Source organism: Schistocerca gregaria, chromosome 3 (genome assembly GCF_023897955.1).
Source record: "Schistocerca gregaria isolate iqSchGreg1 chromosome 3, iqSchGreg1.2, whole genome shotgun sequence".
NCBI classification, from domain to species: Eukaryota; Metazoa; Arthropoda; class Insecta; order Orthoptera; family Acrididae; genus Schistocerca; species Schistocerca gregaria.
This window is the reverse complement of record NC_064922.1, coordinates 308,579,720-308,599,208: the sequence shown is the minus strand read 5'-3', so window position 1 is coordinate 308,599,208 and position 19,489 is coordinate 308,579,720. Positions and strand designations below refer to the sequence as shown.

Below are 19,489 nucleotides of genomic sequence, written 5' to 3'. Positions count from 1 at the left end.
GAACCGCTCAGTCACACAGGCCGGCGCCCTTGGAGTGGTTTCCTTTCGGAAGTGGTCATGTACATATGCGGATAGTGCCGACGCTGTCGTTCCTGGGCTTTTCTTGATGATTCTTAGTAGCATTCTGGTCTCTCTTGTGGTAAGCTTCTGTGGACGACCGTGTCGTTCACTGTTTATTACCACATTTCTGTCTTATATCGCTTAATGATAGATTGCACTGTCGCTCAGTTTCGTCCTATGATGTTCGCAATTTCTGCATACGACTTGAAGACATTGGGCGACAACGACGTTTCGTTTCTCAATGGTCGTTTCCTTCCCCTTTCTGCTGTTCCACGGTACCCGCGTCCGATGCGCTGTTGCTTCACGGCCGCCACATGACTACACAAGTCTGGCATGCACTCCGGGGCTGCGTCAGCATTTTTCGGCTTGGATCGGTCGAGAAATGAGCTATTTTTATTAACATAGAATCCAGGAAAAGGTCGGCGCAGTGGAAATAGTACAGAAGGGTTATCGAAGATCGTGTGGTCGAGCCTTTCGGGGAATTTTATTTCTCAGTTTTTTATTATGAAATTTTGCGCTACTTAGGTTGCAAACAAGCTGAAATAACGCTCAGTAGGTTTTGATAAAATACATGAAAAGGAAACGCAAAAGAAAATTTGGTTTTGCAAACAAATTTACAAAAAGAAGGTCGTAATTAAAGCCTATAAGACTTCGTACTGAGTTAGTTTCATTTTGATCTTCCAGTAGCCTTCGCGGTTGCACACGGATAATATATTCCCGGCGCGCATAAAATCGGGCCATAGGACGTTGGCGGCAACGCTAGGAATGGCTACGTAGTTGATTCGTATGCCTAAACGATACTAGTGGCTCTTTCGAACGAAGGATCCCAGAATCGGTGCATGAGTATACACCAAAATGTAGGACTGTTGTAATTTCTTAATAAAAATCTGTAAATTACAACAGCCTTATGCAAAAAAAATTTTGACTGCTGTAATGAAGCCCTACTCGCAGAAACCAAATTTTTTACTGTTAACTGACTAGTGGGGAAGAAGAACAAGCCTATTATTATAGAATGATTTTTTTTAAGATAAAGAAGAATTGCCATCGTGAAGTATTAGTGATTCTTCCCAAATGCAGTCCACTAGTGCAATCCCGCAATGCCTGTTTTTATTTTCAGGTAAAGAATTTTAAAAAAAAACTTTCACAGCTCCTCTCATCTTATCGTAGTAGACAAAGAAATCACATCCGTTGGAGACTTCACCGAAATACACTCCTGGAAATGGAAAAAAGAACACATTGACACCGGTGTGTCAGACCCACCATACTTGCTCCGGACACTGCGAGAGGGCTGTACAAGCAATGATCACACGCACGGCACAGCGGACACACCAGGAACCGCGGTGTTGGCCGTCGAATGGCGCTAGCTGCGCAGCATTTGTGCACCGCCGCCGTCAGTGTCAGCCAGTTTGCCATGGCATACGGAGCTTCATCGCAGTCTTTAACACTGGTAGCATGCTGCGACAGTGTGGACATGAACCGTATGTGCAGTTGACGGACTTTGAGTGAGGGCATATAGTGGGCATGCGGGAGGCTGGGTGGACGTACCGCCGAATTGCTCAACACGTGGGGAGTGAGGTCTCCACAGTACATCGATGTTGTCGCCAGTGGTTGGCGGAAGGTGCACGTACCCGTCGACCTGGGACCGGACCACAGCAACGCACGGATGCACGCCAAGACCGTAGGATCCTACGCAGTGCTGTAGGGGACTGCACCGCCACTTCCCAGCAAATTAGGGACACTGTTGCTCCTGGGATATCGGCGAGGACCATTCGCAACCGTCTCCATGAAGCTGGGCTACGGTCCCGCACACTGTTAGGCCGTCTTCCGCTCACGCCCCAACATCGTGCAGCCCGCCTCCAGTGGTGTCGCAACAGGCGTGAATGGAGGGACGAATGGAGACGTGTCATCTTCAGCGATGAGAGTCGCTTCTGCCTTGGTGCCAATGATGGTCGTATGCGTGTTTGGTGCCGTGCAGGTGAGCGCCACAATCAGGACTGCATACGACTGAGGCACACAGGGCCAACACCCGGCATCATGGTGTGGGGAGCGATCTCCTACACTGGCCGTACACCTCTGGTGATCGTCGAGGGGACACTGAATAGTGCACGGTACATCCAAACCGTCATCGAACCCATCGTTCTACCATTCCTAGACCGGCAAGGGAACTTGCTGTTCCAACAGGACAATGCACGTCCGCATGTATCCCGTGCCACCCAACGTGCTCTACAAGGTGTAAGTCAACTACCCTGGCCAGCAAGATCTCCGGATCTGTCCCCCATTGAGCATGTTTGGGACTGGATGAAGCGTCGTCTCCCGCGGTATGCACGTCCAGCACGAACGCTGGTCCAACTGAGGCGCCAGGTGGAAATGGCATGGCATGCCGTTCCACAGGACTACATCCAGCATCTCTATGATCGTCTCCATGCTAGAATAGCAGCCTGCATTGCTGCGAAAGGTGGATATACACTGTACTAGTGTCGACATTGTGCATGCTCTGTTGCCTGTGTCTATGTGCCTGTGGGTCTGTCAGTGTGATCATGTGATGTATCTGACCCTAGGAATGTGTCAATAAAGTTTCCCCTTCCTGGGACAATGAAATCACGGTGTTCTTATTTCAATTTCCAGGAGTGTATATACCATTGTAAATCACCAGCATTCCGAGCCAACATTTGGCGAAATGCTTCGTTGTGCGTCGGTTGCTGTCAAACAGTAGGATTAGAGATAGATCTTTTGTGAATGTAAACAAAATCTCCATTCATAAAAGATTTTTCTCTCATCCCACTGTTCGATTTTGTATAAATTAAAACGACCATGTAACTGAAATATGCGCCGTTTAAAACGCGTTCAAAACGCGGAGAAAATTACTGCTTCCTCTGTTTTACGATTGATATCACCCTAGCACGTGTAAATCATCAACTATAAAATAACAAACGTATCTAATTTTATTTACGAAGTTCTCGCGTAAGCATTACAAACCCTTAGCATTGTAAGAAACGCAAAACTGACAGTAAAAAAAAAAAAAAATGAGCGTAGAGAGCCGACAACAAAACTCTCGGATTATCATTCTGTAGTTTCTCCACTGCGCCAGCAGCTGCCTGGAAACCACGCTAACACAAGCGGCTCATGCCCCCACCGAGTCGTGTCAAAAACACTATTTTTTCCTAAACGCTTGGCCATCTGGTGCTCCTACTTCCGACTCTTTCTTTTCTGGCCAAGCTCTGCATATACCATAAATCTGGACGAAATCAGTGTTGACGAGTAGAAGCTGTCCCCTGAGCTGAGGAGAAAACAACCGATGGCTTGGCTATAAAAAGCGACCGGTAGATTGGACACATTCTGAGGCACGAAGGAATCTTTATTTGGCAATGGAGGAAAACCACCGTTGGCTACGTAAGCAAGTTCAAGTGGATGTACCTTGCAGAGATGAAGACGCTTGCGCAGGACAAAGAAGTGTGGAGAGCTGCATCAAACAGATCTTCGGACTGAAGGCGACAACAACAATAACATTACCTGCATGAAACGAGTCAGTGGTCACAATAGCGTTCCCAAGAAAGGTATAGCCGTGCGATCTGAGGCGTCTCCACACGATTCGCGCAGCTCCTCCCGTCGGAGGTTCGAGTCCTCCCTCGGGCATGGGTGGGTGTATTGTTCTTAGAGTAAGTTAGTTCAAGTTAGATTAAGTAGTACATAAGCCTAGAGACCGATGACCTCAGCAGTTTGGTCCCATTGTCCTTACCACATTTTTTTAAAAATTGAATAGGTGATTTAAATCATCTGTAGCCTGATACTCACAGGAGAAGTTTCCGTGTCGCAGTCACCTACTTATCATGGACATTAGGTGTGGTATGATGAATGTCCAATTTGTGAACCAAGACATTCAGAAGAGATTAAAATGCAGATTGTAGCAGTAACAGCTTCTGTATTGTAGCGTTTTTTGACGCTCTCCTTTTCATGCATATTATGTTATCGGTTTAGTGATATGGTCGGATGTCATTGCGTTGGTGCGCACTAAATTTCATAAAACCAATCAAAAATGGTACCATTTTTACAGTTTCTTAACTTTTATATCTGTGCAGTAGAAATGATAATAATAGTTACATCTGCAGAACTAAGTCTCTCTACACGTCATATGGATCAGTTACATACGTGAGAAACTGTTCATTTAATGAAAAATATATTTCAGAAGGAGGCAGTGGTGAAATCTTTTGACACCTTTGGAGCGAATTTACAGGGTATGTGTATAAGATCTAATCATTTTCCCAACACAATTAAAAAAAGTCTATGACACATGGATACTTGCGGTACGCGGTATAATGTAAAGCAATTTGAAGAGTTTTGTGTACGTTTTTTTCTAAATGATTCTTTTTGATTTGCTTCAGATGATAAATAATCACCAGGTATGAGTATATCTCATGAGAGAGCCAGTGCGTGGTGTGATATGCGGAATAGGAATAGAAATCACCCAATGTTCTGCAAAAAAATTTCCGACATGAATTTGAGAGAAGCATCCATCGGTCAATTGTTCACAATGTGCTGCATAAACGACTTCACTAGCACACTTACAAAGTTCAAATCGTGCAGGCAGTAATGCGAAACTTGGGGCTTCTTTGCGAGTATATTAATGATATTTTGAACTGGATAGGGTAAAAGTCAGCTATCTAGGAAATGTCGTTTTCACTGACGAAGCCACCTTGCACGCATATGGGAATCAAAAGACACACTGTCTGCACCCGGGGTTCGGAAAACCACCACCGTTTTTGGTAACATCTCAGAAACAGCGAAAAGATGAATTTGCAGTGTGCGCTGATGAAAGCCAGTTGAACAATCTTTCTTGACCGAACAAAGAGTTACGGGAACCGTTTATTTGGACATGCTTGACCAGTTATCCGTCTTTCTATTTCTCCCCCTTCACTCAAATGGGATATTACAACAGGATGGTGCACCAGCGCACTGCAGTTCTCGAGTTCGTGTTTCCCTGGACCAAACATTCCACAGATATGGATAGCACGTTATGGGCCAAATAAGTGGCCACTGCCATCTCCGGACATATTCCCTCTGAATTTCTTCCTGTTTCTTTCACCTGTAAGTGACGTTGGCGATCTCGGCAGAAGAATGGTGGATGCTATAGGCACTATCAAAGAAATGGCTCTGAGCACTATGGGACTTAACTGCTGAGGTCATCAGTACCTTAAACTTAGAACTACTTAAACCTAACTAACCTAAGAACATCACACACATACATGCCCGAGGCAGGCTTCGAACCTGTGACCGTAGCGGTCGCGCGGTTCCAGACTGTAGCGCCTAGAACCGCTCGGCCACACCGGTCGGTGAGACAGAACATAATCTAGATGGGTACAAATTTAGTAACGCATTAATTTTTGTGAAATTTTTTGAGTTACTTTATGTGATGACGCAAATGACAAGTATCTATGTCATACAGTTTCTTTAATTGCATTTGGAAATCAGGGACGTTTCATGTGGACACCAGGTAGAATAAAAGAGACAACCACGATGCAAAAAAAGAAAGAAATCAAACCAGGAAGTTATTGCGCTAAAATGTCCTCTTGCAAAAATCTTGATATGCCACGTGACAAAAATTTTCAGTCGCATTCACACTTGTGAAGAGGGGTTCGCAAACGAGATGAATCATTCAGGTTAAAACAAGGCTGGGAATCGTCACTCTGGACGACAAGAATAATTACTAAATTATTCAAAGTACTATGCGTCTTTAATGTTCGCTGAGAATCGTATCGGCGGTTGGAGGAATTATTTTAAATTATGTAACCTGCAGCGGTCTGTATCGAGGCCAAAATCTTTCGTTTGCGTGCATGGAAATCCCACGGGATGACATAATGTTGTGTGGCACTGTTTGTGCAACCGACGAGTCATACCATTATGCAGAAAATTCCACCGTTACCTGCAACTAAATATGCGGTTTCCTCCAGCATTTTTCACTCACGGAAGCGGTTTGTCCACTTACGTCAGCAGGCACTCAGTTCCATTTAGGTTTGTAGAACTTACTGTTAGTAATTATTCTGCAATCATCCTAAACTGACTGATACGCCAATTCATCTCTTGCTGTTTATCGATTCTTCCGTTAGCTACATTCTGAGTTATTAAAATAAATGACCTCAACAGAAATTTACGAGTCTGTTTGCCGTTATGTTGTATTAGCAAAGATTGCCTTACTGAAAAACACTTTGCAGAAAGTATTTCACATTAACTTTTGCACTTTAAAAATGAAGTGTGGTTGAATATGGAAGGAAACATAACAAAATTATACGGAACATGTCGTTGCTGATACTAAGATATATCAACATTGGTCGAAAAGTAATGCACAACCCGCTTTAGCTCTGCCATTGAAAGCGGTAGGGAAATAAAATTTCGTAGTCTTGTAGTATCTAATCTGTACCTAATTTATGTATGCTTGTGTTTCATGTAAGAAACTATAATTGATCATCGTACGCTATATACATAGAACCATCCACGCTGAAGTGGACCAACAGCACTATTAATGAAAACGCATCAATAACTGGCGAACGCATTCCAAACAGGGAGATTCACCGAGAAAATACTTCATGGAACACGCACATGTGTTAAATGGGTCTGTGATTCATGTAATCTAACTATTAGCCTATTGAAAAATGAGCTTGCTACATTCAGTGGCTCTTGACGAGGGAGATTATGAAATCAGAAAGAAGATTAGTGAAGATCTTATGCAATGTTCCCTTGAGGATCCTCCACATAGTTTTCATGGAACTGTCTACGTGGATGTTCCATTTCGATTCCGAATGCGAAAGTAAGTAGTTTCGTGTTGAAAGATACATCGACTTTCAAATCATACAACCAATTGATGGTAGTGTTCTATTATGAACACATATTGGTAATTTTAGTAGTGGAACGATGTAGCGGGACTTTGAATTTCGCCGCGCTACACTGGTACCCTCAGACATAAATTATACCGTCGCAGCGTTATGAGCGCTCGACGGCAGAGAAAATACTAAAATTGTAACTCTTCTTTTTCTATCCGTTTCTTTTTTGTCTCTCGAGAGCGGAAGCTTAATGCAGACGTGATCTGATGAAGACGGAAAACACTTATGAATGTGTAGACATATTGTGAAAGTTGTTATGAGATTTGGAGGAGGGAAGCAACGTAAAATAAGTTGCATTTAATATCAAGACGGTTTTGTATACACTAGAAATTCCTGGACGATGAAACTTATTGCAAGATTTCGGAGCAGACTTTTCACGCAGAAATGAAGTAGGAGATTTTTGAAGACCTGGACACCGCACGAAAGAAGACGTGTTAACCTGGTAAAGGATGAACTCTTATCTACGCCATTTCCCGCTGTTAGTTACATTTGTTATTCTCTGTCTTTTTTCAAATAATTTTTGTAGTGGAAGCTGGTTTGACTTTTGCTCAGAAACGCCACAAGGACCACCCCAGCAATAGCCTTTCCGAATCACGAAGTCCGATAACTTTTCTGTAATACGAAGTCCGATTTGCATTTCATTCTTTCCCTTTTTCACGGTCATTAACGATTTAAAAAAAAAACTCTTTTTACTCACGATTTCTTCCCACGTTTTCAACCTTTTCATTTCTTTTCTTCTGTTGTTCTTTTTTTATTAACCACTACCACTGCGACTGTGACAGGACGCAATCTTCGGATGTGTCGTTTTTGAGCGAATTTGAAACTTTAATTTGTATTTTTTCCCAACAGAGAGCAACCAAAAATCCTGAAGTTTAAATGGTAACTAAAAGATCAACTTTAGTGGACCTAAGCAAATGATCATACCACAATATTGTAAAGAATTTTTGTAACTAATTCAATCTGTTTTTCTTTGCATGGCATATATTGAGTCAAAACTGTTATTTTGAGACCTGTTGGTGATTATCCGATGGAGATGTATTAAGAAAATCCATATTTTGACGAATACGATTTACGCAGAAGTGATTGACTAGCCGCTGCAGGACGGAAAATTTAATGGTGAGTCATACAATTATGTTTCATTCAAGCATTCAATAGCCAACCGCAGAATCCATTTTTCCCTTTCCACACATACTGTAGTTGTTTTCTAGTTTTTTCCAAAATTATCTATCTCTATTGTAGTTTGTGGTAATTATAGTATTGTTGTAGCATATGAGAATCGTGAATTTGACCCCCAAACAGTCATTTGCTACGAAAAATTTTGTCCGCCCTGCTGCAACTTTCTCAACCATTGTTTGCAATAGAGCAATCATTTACATTGACGACAAAATATTTCAGCCTAAATTTGAGTCAAATCCTTATTAATCAGACATATATTATTCCATTTTTGACTTACGATTATACATACTATTACAATGGAACGCGGTAAGATGAGTTAAGTGAACTAGATTCATCGTTCAATAAACAAGAAAGTCCGCGTTTCCCTCCATGGGCGAGTTCACAGATCACTGCAATGATTTTGCCTCAAACTCGCAACATTTGTGATAATACACAGATGGCGACTTTAAATGACGAAATGTGGAATGGACGCGAGACTAGACCGTGAGCGCCATTGTTAACATCAATGTCAGAACCGAATATGAGACAAATTCAGCAATGTGACACAAATCGGACACAGGAAACTGACAAATTGGACCGACTACTAGAATTATTTGCAGACATGAAACGAGACGTTAGTCAGAAAATTGACATATTAAATCATACTATGACCGAAAGTTTTGGACGAACGAGAAAACTGATGACAGGATTAAATAACACCACTCAACAGCTCAGCCAGAGTTTTGACGCATTGTCCGACCGAGTCACTAAACAGGAAGAAACTTTGGTTACATTCACACATGAAACAAAAAACAATATCACCCGATGTGAGAATAAGTTAACTCAAATAGTTAATGTGCAGCAGGAAACGAACACCCGTGTGGAAGAGTTAGCTCAGGCCCACACTTCAGCTAGCTCCACCCAAGAAAAGCTGACTGAAGAAGTGGGAAATATTACCCAACAGCTCACAATGGTAGTTCTTGAACAAATCCACCTCAAAGAAAAGACAGAAAAATTATAAGATCTAGCGGACTTCGAGTCACTAAACAACGACACCAACATGGCCGAAGGAATTGTACATGTATGTAAATTGTGTGACGACTATCTGGACAAAAAAATTGAAACAATTACACAGGACATACTTTCAAAAACAAAGATACACGTTAAATACGAGACAAAACACATAGAAGACGAAGTGACAAAATTACGAGACAATGTTGTGCCGTGTTTGGCGATTGGTGTAAACGCATCGTCAGGAAACGACAGAACAGCTAAAACCACGGCTAATGACACAGACAGAACACCTATTGTGGAATCACCTATTTCCAACCAACATTACAATGTGCCGCTTTCTTTTCCACCAAACAAGTAATATTATGATACGACACCTAGAGTAGCAGGTGACATAAATCACATCAATACAGTTACGCCAACCGGCATGGCCGATGACACGTTTGTAAGGCATGGGTATTTCCAGACATTTTCCAGTGAGGACAAACACAAAGTCCACCCTATTGTGTTTATTAGATCATTTGACGGTGTTTTTCCACGTAGTTGGTCAGAAGTCGATAAAATCAGATACGTCACCAATCTCATGAGAGGACGAGCAGCTAAGTGGGGTGCCGCTATGAAACGGCGGTGCCTTACTTTTGAACAGTTCGAACAAGCCTTCTTGGACGAATTCTGGTCCGAAAATGAGCAACAGAGTCTAAGAAGAGAAGTGTGCAACCCCGAGACCTATGACCCTAAAAAGAGACATTAAGACAATACTTTGAGAGGTACCTAGACAAGACACTATACTGGTCCAAACCAGCCGGCTTGCCAGCGATAATTGGCACTTTAAAGAGCCACTTACCCTTTCCATACCGAGACAGATTAGTAGGAGTACCGGAGAACTTTCTTAAACTTCTTAGATCAAATGGACGTAGTTTACAGAGGCGATTCACGCCACTCAAATTTTACGCATATTAGTAACCAAAATCAGCACCCACCCCAAAAAATGTATATGACGGTAGGAACAACCGCAGAAATTCGTGGAATAATAATAACAACAACAATTATCACCCATATCAAAATGGTAACTACTCGTACATGCAAAATGAAAATCACAGACAGTACACCAACAACCGCAATAGGAGACGTGAGAATAACCGGTACAACCCGGGCTGCTTTGACAGGAACATGCCATATAACATACATAATTACCCCCAAAACAATAACAATCCCAACAATCACCCAAAGAATATGTGGAACACACAAAATTCACGCATGACAAATCATGACCCTCCACGGAAACCGCCGCTGTTCCCCAGTACAGTTATGCACTCCCCGCCACGAAGTAGCAATAACAATTGCGGCGCGCCATCAGCTGACGCGTGGGCGCCAACCGGCCGGAATGTAAACATAGTGGAGCTGGTCAATGAACCCGGCCAAACACACCAGACGACGGAAAACAGTCGACGACCGAACTAAGCGCTCGTGCTTCGGTCGTGAGGTGTTGTGAGAGCGCAACGGCTGAGACGGTTTGTTTCCTCAGGTACGACGATTAAATGACAGCAGAACAGGAATTAACAAACCTATTAGGTTGATGACCTTGTTCTTTTGCGTTCACATCCCAAGTCTACAAAATTAAAACAACTGAACAGAAAATGGCAGCTTTTATATTCAGGTCCTTTACGAATAGCAAGCATACCTCACTCAGGTTGTTACTCCCTAGAATACCCGTTATATCACAAGCCGAGGGGGTTGCATCCCCACAGACATTTGAAACCCTTTGTGCACTAAAACAATATAATATAATGACAACTAATTTGAACCTGAGCAAGTCGCTGTGAAAACGAGATCATAAATATTTGCATTGAATACACGAACATTAAGTTATACAGTCTAAGAACACAAACGTTAATTTACGGAAATTATATACTGCAGTTACACTTGTACACATAATTATGAAGAGAATGTAAACCCAGGTGAGTACACTTACTGAGTGAGAAAAGATATTCATATAGGAATGAGATCTACACAGGTTACATTTGTTGTTAATTGCAAATTATAAGGTGAATCAACAATTAGTTATTTCAAGGCACTCTGACAGGAGATAATAGGTATTGAGATCAATAATGAGATAAGTATGTAGCAGAATGAATGAGGATGTAAGAATGATCAGTATGAATGAGTTAATATTTAAGTTAATAGAAGAAGGTAAGTTACTGTGAAATAGTTGATAGAGACAGATTATTTGAGGAAAATGTTATTGGAGTTTTATGAGAATGGAAGTGCCAAATGACCCCACGTATGTGATATATTAATGTTTGATGAGGAATATGTTTAATGTATAAGGATATATATATTATGATGAATATGTGAGTAAGGAACGAGTGAGAATGTTTTCGTAATATTGTGCTACATAGTGAAGTGAGTAAACAGTTTACATCTTTAAGATTACATAAGAATTTCAGTTTGAAAGGAAACATTTGTGATGAGTTAGAACACGTGAGTATAAGACGTTAAATGTGAATCTATTTTCAGTGCCCTTGAAATGAACGAATGCAAGAAAAGCAGAGAGAACATAATGATGATTACAGCTGTGGAAAGAAGTGTAATAAGAATGTAACTTGGAAAAACATTAGCTTTGTGACTACATTTGTGTATACGAAAGTGAAATTTAGTGCCATATTAGCCTTTATTATACTTACACATGACAGAAAACCCTGAGAAAGCAAAAGATAGGAGAGTTATTAAGGCCGTTTTGCGACTCGTACAACACCTTCACTTAAGCGAACAGATGACAAAATTATATCTACGTTGAAGACAACATTTGACTTTTCAGGTAATGCAAGGTAAGTGCAAAGGAGCAGTGACCACCAGTGCAGCCGACGTCGAGCAACGGACACTGAGAATGAGACATTGTAATGTCAATTATAGTACTATGTTTTTATTTATGTTTTATAGAAGGAAATGATATATACACACAACATACATGATGTTTAACCTTCATTAAAGTAGAAGAAAGTTCATGGTTGAACTCTTGAGAGGAAATTTGATATGTTATTATATAATACACATTATGAGAGAGACAATCTCTGTGAGATATATTTTCCATTTGTATAGACGGTATCCACAAGAAGTGGAGATATCGAGGAAGTACTGAGAAGCTATGTGATTTACTCATGCAAGGATTTTTTTAAGGTATAATACACTTAGTCATATGAACAGTCAGAAAACAAACAGAGAATCTGCAATGATGTTACACTACACAGACTTGACGTAAGGACACTTACATTTACCCATGATTTGGTAAATTGTAATCACCTGCTTTCACACACCCCTTGAAGGTGATGCAAACGGTATGACGTATTATGTTCTTTTTTATGTATTAGCTGTAGGATTTGGTAGTTTATGGTTAGTGAATAGTTTCTTCCAGTCTATCTATCTTTCTTTCTCCATTATCACCTGCAGCTGGGTATTGTTTGTTTACGGAATGTAAGAATATATTGTGTGCCAGTAAACTTTCAGGTATGAATAAAAAGACATGAATACTGATGGCACTACAAGCCTGGTCAACCACCAGACAAGACACGGAATCACAAGAAATAAATAAATAATAAACGAAGGAAAGCCTGTGCTTTAAATATTAAGTCTGATATCCCTTGGCACGCCCAAGCCCGAATAAAAAAAATTAATACCCCAATAAAAGAAAGCCAATGGGACTTCGTATAATTTTTTTAGTGCAAATATTTCACATGCATATTCTTGTAAATGTATATGTATTTGTATATGTGTTAAAACTTTGCATATTGTCAACATATTTTGAAATGGGACCACGAAATTTAAGCTTTCATAATTGACGATGTAAACATGCTTGGACAAAGTGAACTGTTAAAATGTAAATGTGGCAAAAAGTGTTGCAAACTATGTTAAACTGTGAACGTTATAAACGACGAAATTTGTGTTATTTGTGAAACTTATGGTGCATAAACCAGATAACTGTTTGTAAACCGATATAAACTGCAATTTACTTCGACGATAATGAGGATTTTCACACTGCAAATGAACGTTTGTTGGCGAGTGTAAACAACGTGATGAAACACCTACCTTAGCGAACATCGACGCCGTTGTTTCTGGCCGGCCTTCAGATGCTTTGTAGACAATAAACTCAGCACCTGTCGTAGGCGATGTGGAGGCTAAAAAGTACATCAACTATATATGCCCCGGGAACAATAGTCATGAAAACGCACAAAGACCTGGAGTGTTGTGTAGTAACAGAAGACATTGCTGCAGATCACGCACACGCTGAATCTTATGGTGTCTCCGGACTTAACACGCCATTTATGCTGGAATAACAACTTGTAATGAACACTATGTGAAAGTGAATACTGTGCAAGACTGTCATAACACAGCGATTTTGAAACTGCCGCACGCGAAATTCAAAGATCCTATTGCGCATGCGCAAAGAACACGTGCTGCCAGAGATGTATTGGGAAACCAACGCTAGAAGCGCACAACATTAACTGCGCTGGCGAGCAGCTTGCTCAAACAAACTCTATGTAAATATATGTATATTAATTTTGTAAAAAGGATCAAAACTGTAACAATTGTATTTAGTATATAGATTTAGAAAATAAGTACTGACAAAGATTATCCCCTATGAATGCACGGGGCCTTTCCTATGAAAACATGTATCTATTGACATTTAGGTATATCTATTATATTGTTTGCTAGCCAGCCAAGCTAAATGTTTTAGCGGGACAGTCGAGGGGGCGATGTAGCGGGACTTTGAATTTCGCAGCGCTACACTCGTTCCCGCAGACTTAAATTATACCGTCGCAGCGGTATGAGCGCTCGACGGCAGAGAAAGTACTAAAATTGTAACTCTTCTTTTTCTATCCATTTCTTTTTTGTCTCTCGAGAGAGGAAGCTTAATGCAGACGTGATCTGATGAAGACGGAAAACACTTATGAATGTGTAGACATATTGTGGAAGTTGTTATGAGATTTGGAGGAGGGAAGCAACGTAAAATAAATTGCATTTAATATCAAGACGGTTTTGTATACATTAGAAATTCCTGGACGATGAAACTTATTGCAAGGTTTCGGAGCAGACTTTTCACGCAGAAATGAAGTAGGTAATTTTTGAAGACCTGGACACCGCACGAAATGAGACATGTTAACCTGGTAAAGGATGAACTCTTCTCTACGCCATTTCCCGCTGTTAGTTACATTTGTTATTCTCTGTCTTTTTTCGAATAATTTTTATAGTGGAAATTGGTTTGACTTTTGCTCAGAAACGCCACAAGGACCACCCCAGCAATAGCCTTTCCGAATCACGAAGTCCGATAACTTTTCTGTAATACGAAGTCCGATTTGCATTTCATTCTCTCCCTTTTTCACTGTCATTAACGATTTCAAAAAATCCCTTTTTACTCACGATTTCTTCCCACATTTTCAACCTTTTCATTTCTTTTCTTCTCTTATTCTTTTTTTATTAACCACTACAAGGACCGTTATGAAAACTGATGTGGTTCTCTGGAATACTCGTACGTGCCCGGCAGCTCATATAAAGGACGGATTGGAAAGGAAATCGACAGCGCGATTTAGAAAGAACCATCCCAACATTTGCCTTTTGGAAAATCACGGAAAACCTGAATCGGGATGGCCGGATGGGGTTTTGATGCGTTATTCTGTGAATGCGGGTTCAGTGTGTTCATCACAGCCCGACCTCGTGTGGTGATAATGTTAGAGGTTTTCTTACGAATTAAGAACTGAAAGTTACCAGTAAAAGTAATACACTGTTAATGAACATAATGAAAGCCACTAAGGAAAATGACAATTTTAGGAAGCACGTTAAATTTATATGTATCAAGAGAGGCGTCAACGTTAAATACAACGAAATAGGTGGCGAAGACCGCGCTGAATTCGGAACATTTAAAAACATTGTGTTACCGTCACAACAAGTGAAGACTATATAGAAGAGTAAAACTCCAGAAGAGGAAGATCAGTTACCTGTATGCAGTGAAGGGAAATATTATCAAAAAATATAGTCAAACATTTCCTAAAATCCCGGGGTCCACACAATTAAATCAAATAAAAAGTTTAGGAGTTCCGTAATTCGCATGAGATTCGATCATGGATCATTCCCCAGGCATTTCTTCCAAATACCATTTTTGAGATAACACTTACTGGTAACGTGATGGGGGTGATGGACGGAGACCAATCAATTTTTTTTCGATTGTAAATTGTATGCAAACTGGAAAGATTTCATACAATTTTTAATAAGATCTCGTCAACCATTACCACCTAATAAAGCAGCTTTTTTTCATTAAAATAATAAAATAATTTTAAAAGTTATTATGAATTTTTTAAGTAAACACAACCTTACACTGCTCTTTGCATTCGCTGGAAGGGGTATTTGCTAATCAAACTGAGGAATTGGAGGGTCTATCTGACGATTTGATTTGGGATCCGACGTAACAAAGAGAACTGGGATATCAGAACGATGGTGTGGGCGTGTAAGACATGTTCCACAGCTAAACCACCGCAAGATACGAAACATCGTAAAATACGGAACAACGTATGTTAGTATGGAAACCGATAGTGAGACAGATAGAGAAGTTGCATACCGATTTTGTAGGTTGACGCTCGTGTATGCATGGATATCTTTTCGAGGTGCTCTTGGTTGTTCACTACTAGGTTGTCGACCATAGAAGCTGCAATGTTCTGGTTCAAATGGTTTAAGTGGCTCTAAACACTATGGGACTTAACATCTGCGGTCTTCAGTCCCCTAGAACTTAGAACTACTTAAACCTAACTGACCTAAGGACATCACACATCCATGCCCGCGGCAGGATTCGAACATGCGACCGTAGCAGCAGCGCAGTTCCGGACTGAAGCGCCTAGAACCGATTGTTCTGGTTGAAGAGTGTTTTTGGTACGTATGTTCCCTGCCAAGTTTTAGTACCTGGTAACGCCACCGCATTTACATCTATTATCTCCAAGGAGTTTTGTTTTCAGTTGGGAACCAAACATTCGGCAACCGTACTATACAACCAAAATCCATCGCTCGCTGAAAGAGTTAACCGTAACCTGAGCGTGGAATTGATTTTTCATCATTTACATCACACACGTTGGGACGAGACGCTAAAATGATTAATGTATTCATTTAACACGGCAAAGCAAGGGACGCATAAGGAGATGCCGGTAGAACTGATGTTTGTGTTTGGGACTAATTACCGATTCACTAACTTACGGCATACCAAAGAATAATTGCCCAGTAAGACACCCACTAAGGAGGTCAGTGAATGGTGATGTAGAACCCAGAAAAATACTCATATATTGGCTGCCCATGAGCAATGTTATCAGGGATACAACCGTGGAAGACGTCACAATCGATTTCGAGTGTACGACTGAGTGTTCGTCAGAATTTTTGGCAAGACGAGTAGAATGGAGACATAGTTGATGGGAAAACAATTGTCATGCTTAAAGGAACCCAATGAACATATAATGAAGGCTTTCACGGCAGATACTGTCATCACTTAACACTTCCGGGCTGAGATGCCACGGTCCATACATAAGACAGTCTTACTTAGGGACTACGGCAACTCAGCCCGGAAGTGTTAAGTACTGAGCCCTATTAAATTGTCCATTCTGTGATCCCTGCCAGTGTCTTCATGAAACTGGCAACATCAAGGATCTACAGTGTGCTATTTATTAGTTTAAACCGGCCTATGATAATTTATTGTTATTGTAAGTAATTCCCAACTTGCACTTAGGTACTGTATGGCTTATTTTTCATTGATCCTCCTCCTACCAGGAGGCAAGGGAGGAGGCAAGAGTTTCGGGAGAGCGAGACTGTGGCATGCGGAGCGGCGTTTTTGAATTTCCTGCTGCCAGGGTCGAGGTTTCAGCGGCGCCCGGACTTCGACAATCAACGTCTCTCGGGCCATGTGGGAGGGACAGAGCGAAGAAGGCAATGAGTTGGTCGGTGGCCGACAGCCAAGACGGAGTTAGCTGCGACCTGGTGTGCCGTATAGCCGGGCAGTCTGTGGACTGGGGTGGCTGTGAGGGAAGAATAATGTGCCTTGGATTCCGTTTTATTTCATACTGTGGGCATGTGTTACAATGGTCGACGCAGGGCATGGACAAGCTGTCCTGGACGTCACCTATCTGGGGGGCAGCCGGTGTCATTCGCAGTGACCAGAGTAACCTAGCCGCATACGGAGAAGAGTGGTTTGTTATTTCTGTAAATGTGGAGGGCCAGGGATGTACTCTAGTGGCCTGCTGTGATTCTCAGGCGGCTGAAAAGTGATCAGATTCAGAGTAGTGGATAGCGGGTCTGATGTTAAGTGGATAATATATGTGTTTTGAGTGCAATGCGTTCGTTAGATATGCAGTATTTCATGGGGTGGCTGTGAGGGAAGAATAATGTGCCTTGGATTCCGTTTTATTTCATACTGTGGGCATGTGTTACTTCTGTACCACAGAGAGGGTTTTGTACATTGTGATTTTCACCGCGCTGAGGGCATATCCGAGGTCGTACGTAGCTATAAATAACTAAACTTTTGTTGTTGTTAATATTGCACGTATCCTGGAAGCCCGGTTGTGTGTAGCCGTATTATGTAGCTGGTGGAGATCGTTGTTGGCGGAGGTGGATTCCGTTGTTATTTTATTTACTTATTGTACTGGACGACAGAACGTAACACTCTGCAACCAGGGAGTGTGAATGTTCTAGTTGCTATTTGTTATTCTTGCTCGATGCTCTTTTCTATCACACGGCTTGAATAAGAATTGAAATGTATCTACAATATCTACTTAAGTGTTTTTTGTTATTTGTTCTATTTTCCATATTAACAACAGTTAAGACATATTTCGTCAACGGCCTTTCCTCAGCGGTAACGCCGGTTCCTGTCAGATCACCGAAGTTAAGCGCTGTCGGGCTGGGCTAGCACTTGGATGGGTGACCATTCGGTGTGCCGAGCGCTGTTGGCAAGCGGCGTGCCCTCAGCCCTTTGAAGTAAACTGAGGAGTTACTTGTTTGAGAAGTAACGGCTCCGTTCTCGTGAACTGACATGAGGCTGGGAGAGCGGTGTGCTGACTACATGCCCCTCTATATCCGCATACAGCGACGCCTGTGGTCTCAGGATGACCGTTGGGTCTTCATGGCCTGTTCAGGCGGAGTTTAGTTTTTAGTTTAAGATACATATCACTGAATTGAAACATTACATGTTGTCCATTTTCGCTACGCTTAAATGTTTTAGTCCTACATTAAATTTCGAAATGATGCGGATGTACACGGTCTGACAATAAGTGAAGCACCCAGGAGAGGAGAAAACAAAATGGAACTTCACGGATTGAGATGGTGCGTGATGTTATTGGAGGTAGCAGCAGTACATTTATCAGTATGATGTTGCAGTCATTCTGGGCTGGAAGCATGCACTGATTCGGTTGGGTAGGATGTTATAAAGCCATTCTATCCTCTACTGAGGCAAGTTGGCTCAGAACTGTTGTAACTGGTTATTGATACCCTGGATACTGGCGCTGAGTTGGAGTTGACTTCCAAGCTGGTCCCACACATGTCCTGTCAGGGACAGATGTGGAGATCTTGCAGGCCACGGGAGGATATCAACGTCACACAGACTGTTCATAGACACGCGTTCTGCACTCCTGGAAATTGAAATAAGAACACCGTGAATTCATTGTCCCAGGAAGGGGAAACTTTATTGACACATTCCTGGGGTCAGATACATCACATGATCACACTGACAGAACCACAGGCACATAGTCACAGGCAACAGAGCATGCACAATGTCGGCACTAGTACAGTGTATATCCACCTTTCGCAGCAATGCAGGCTGCTATCCTCCCATGGAGACGATCGTAGAGATGCTGGATGTAGTCCTGTGGAACGGCTTGCCATGACATTTCCACCTGGCGCCTCAGTTGGACCAGCGTTCCTGCTGGACGTGGAGACGGCGTGAGACGACGCTTCATCCATTTCCCAAACATGCTCAATGGGGGACAGATCCGGAGATCTTGCTGGCCAGGGTAGTTGACTTACACCTTCTAGAGCACGTTGGGTGGCACGGGATACATGCGGACGTGCATTGTCCTGTTGGAACAGCAAGTTCCCTTGCCGGTCTAGGAATGGTAGAACGATGGGTTCGATGACGGTTTGGATGTACCGTGCACTATTCAGTGTCCCCTTGACGATCACCAGAGGTATACGGCCAGTGTAGGAGATCGCTCCCCACACCATGATGCCGGGTGTTGGCCCTGTGTGCCTCGGTCGTATGCAGTCCTGATTGTGGCGCTCACCTGCACGGCACCAAACACGCATACGACCATCATTGGCACCAAGACAGAAGCGACTCTCATCGCTGAAGACGACACGTCTCCATTCGTTCCTCC

At 42.0% G+C, this 19,489-nt stretch overlaps 1 pseudogene; it reads left to right on the top strand.

Moving 5' to 3' along the window:
• The first annotated feature begins 17,952 nt into the window (after positions 1–17,952).
• On the top strand, positions 17,953–18,070 carry LOC126356527 (5S ribosomal RNA; annotated as a pseudogene).
• The last annotated feature ends 1,419 nt before the right edge of the window (positions 18,071–19,489 follow it).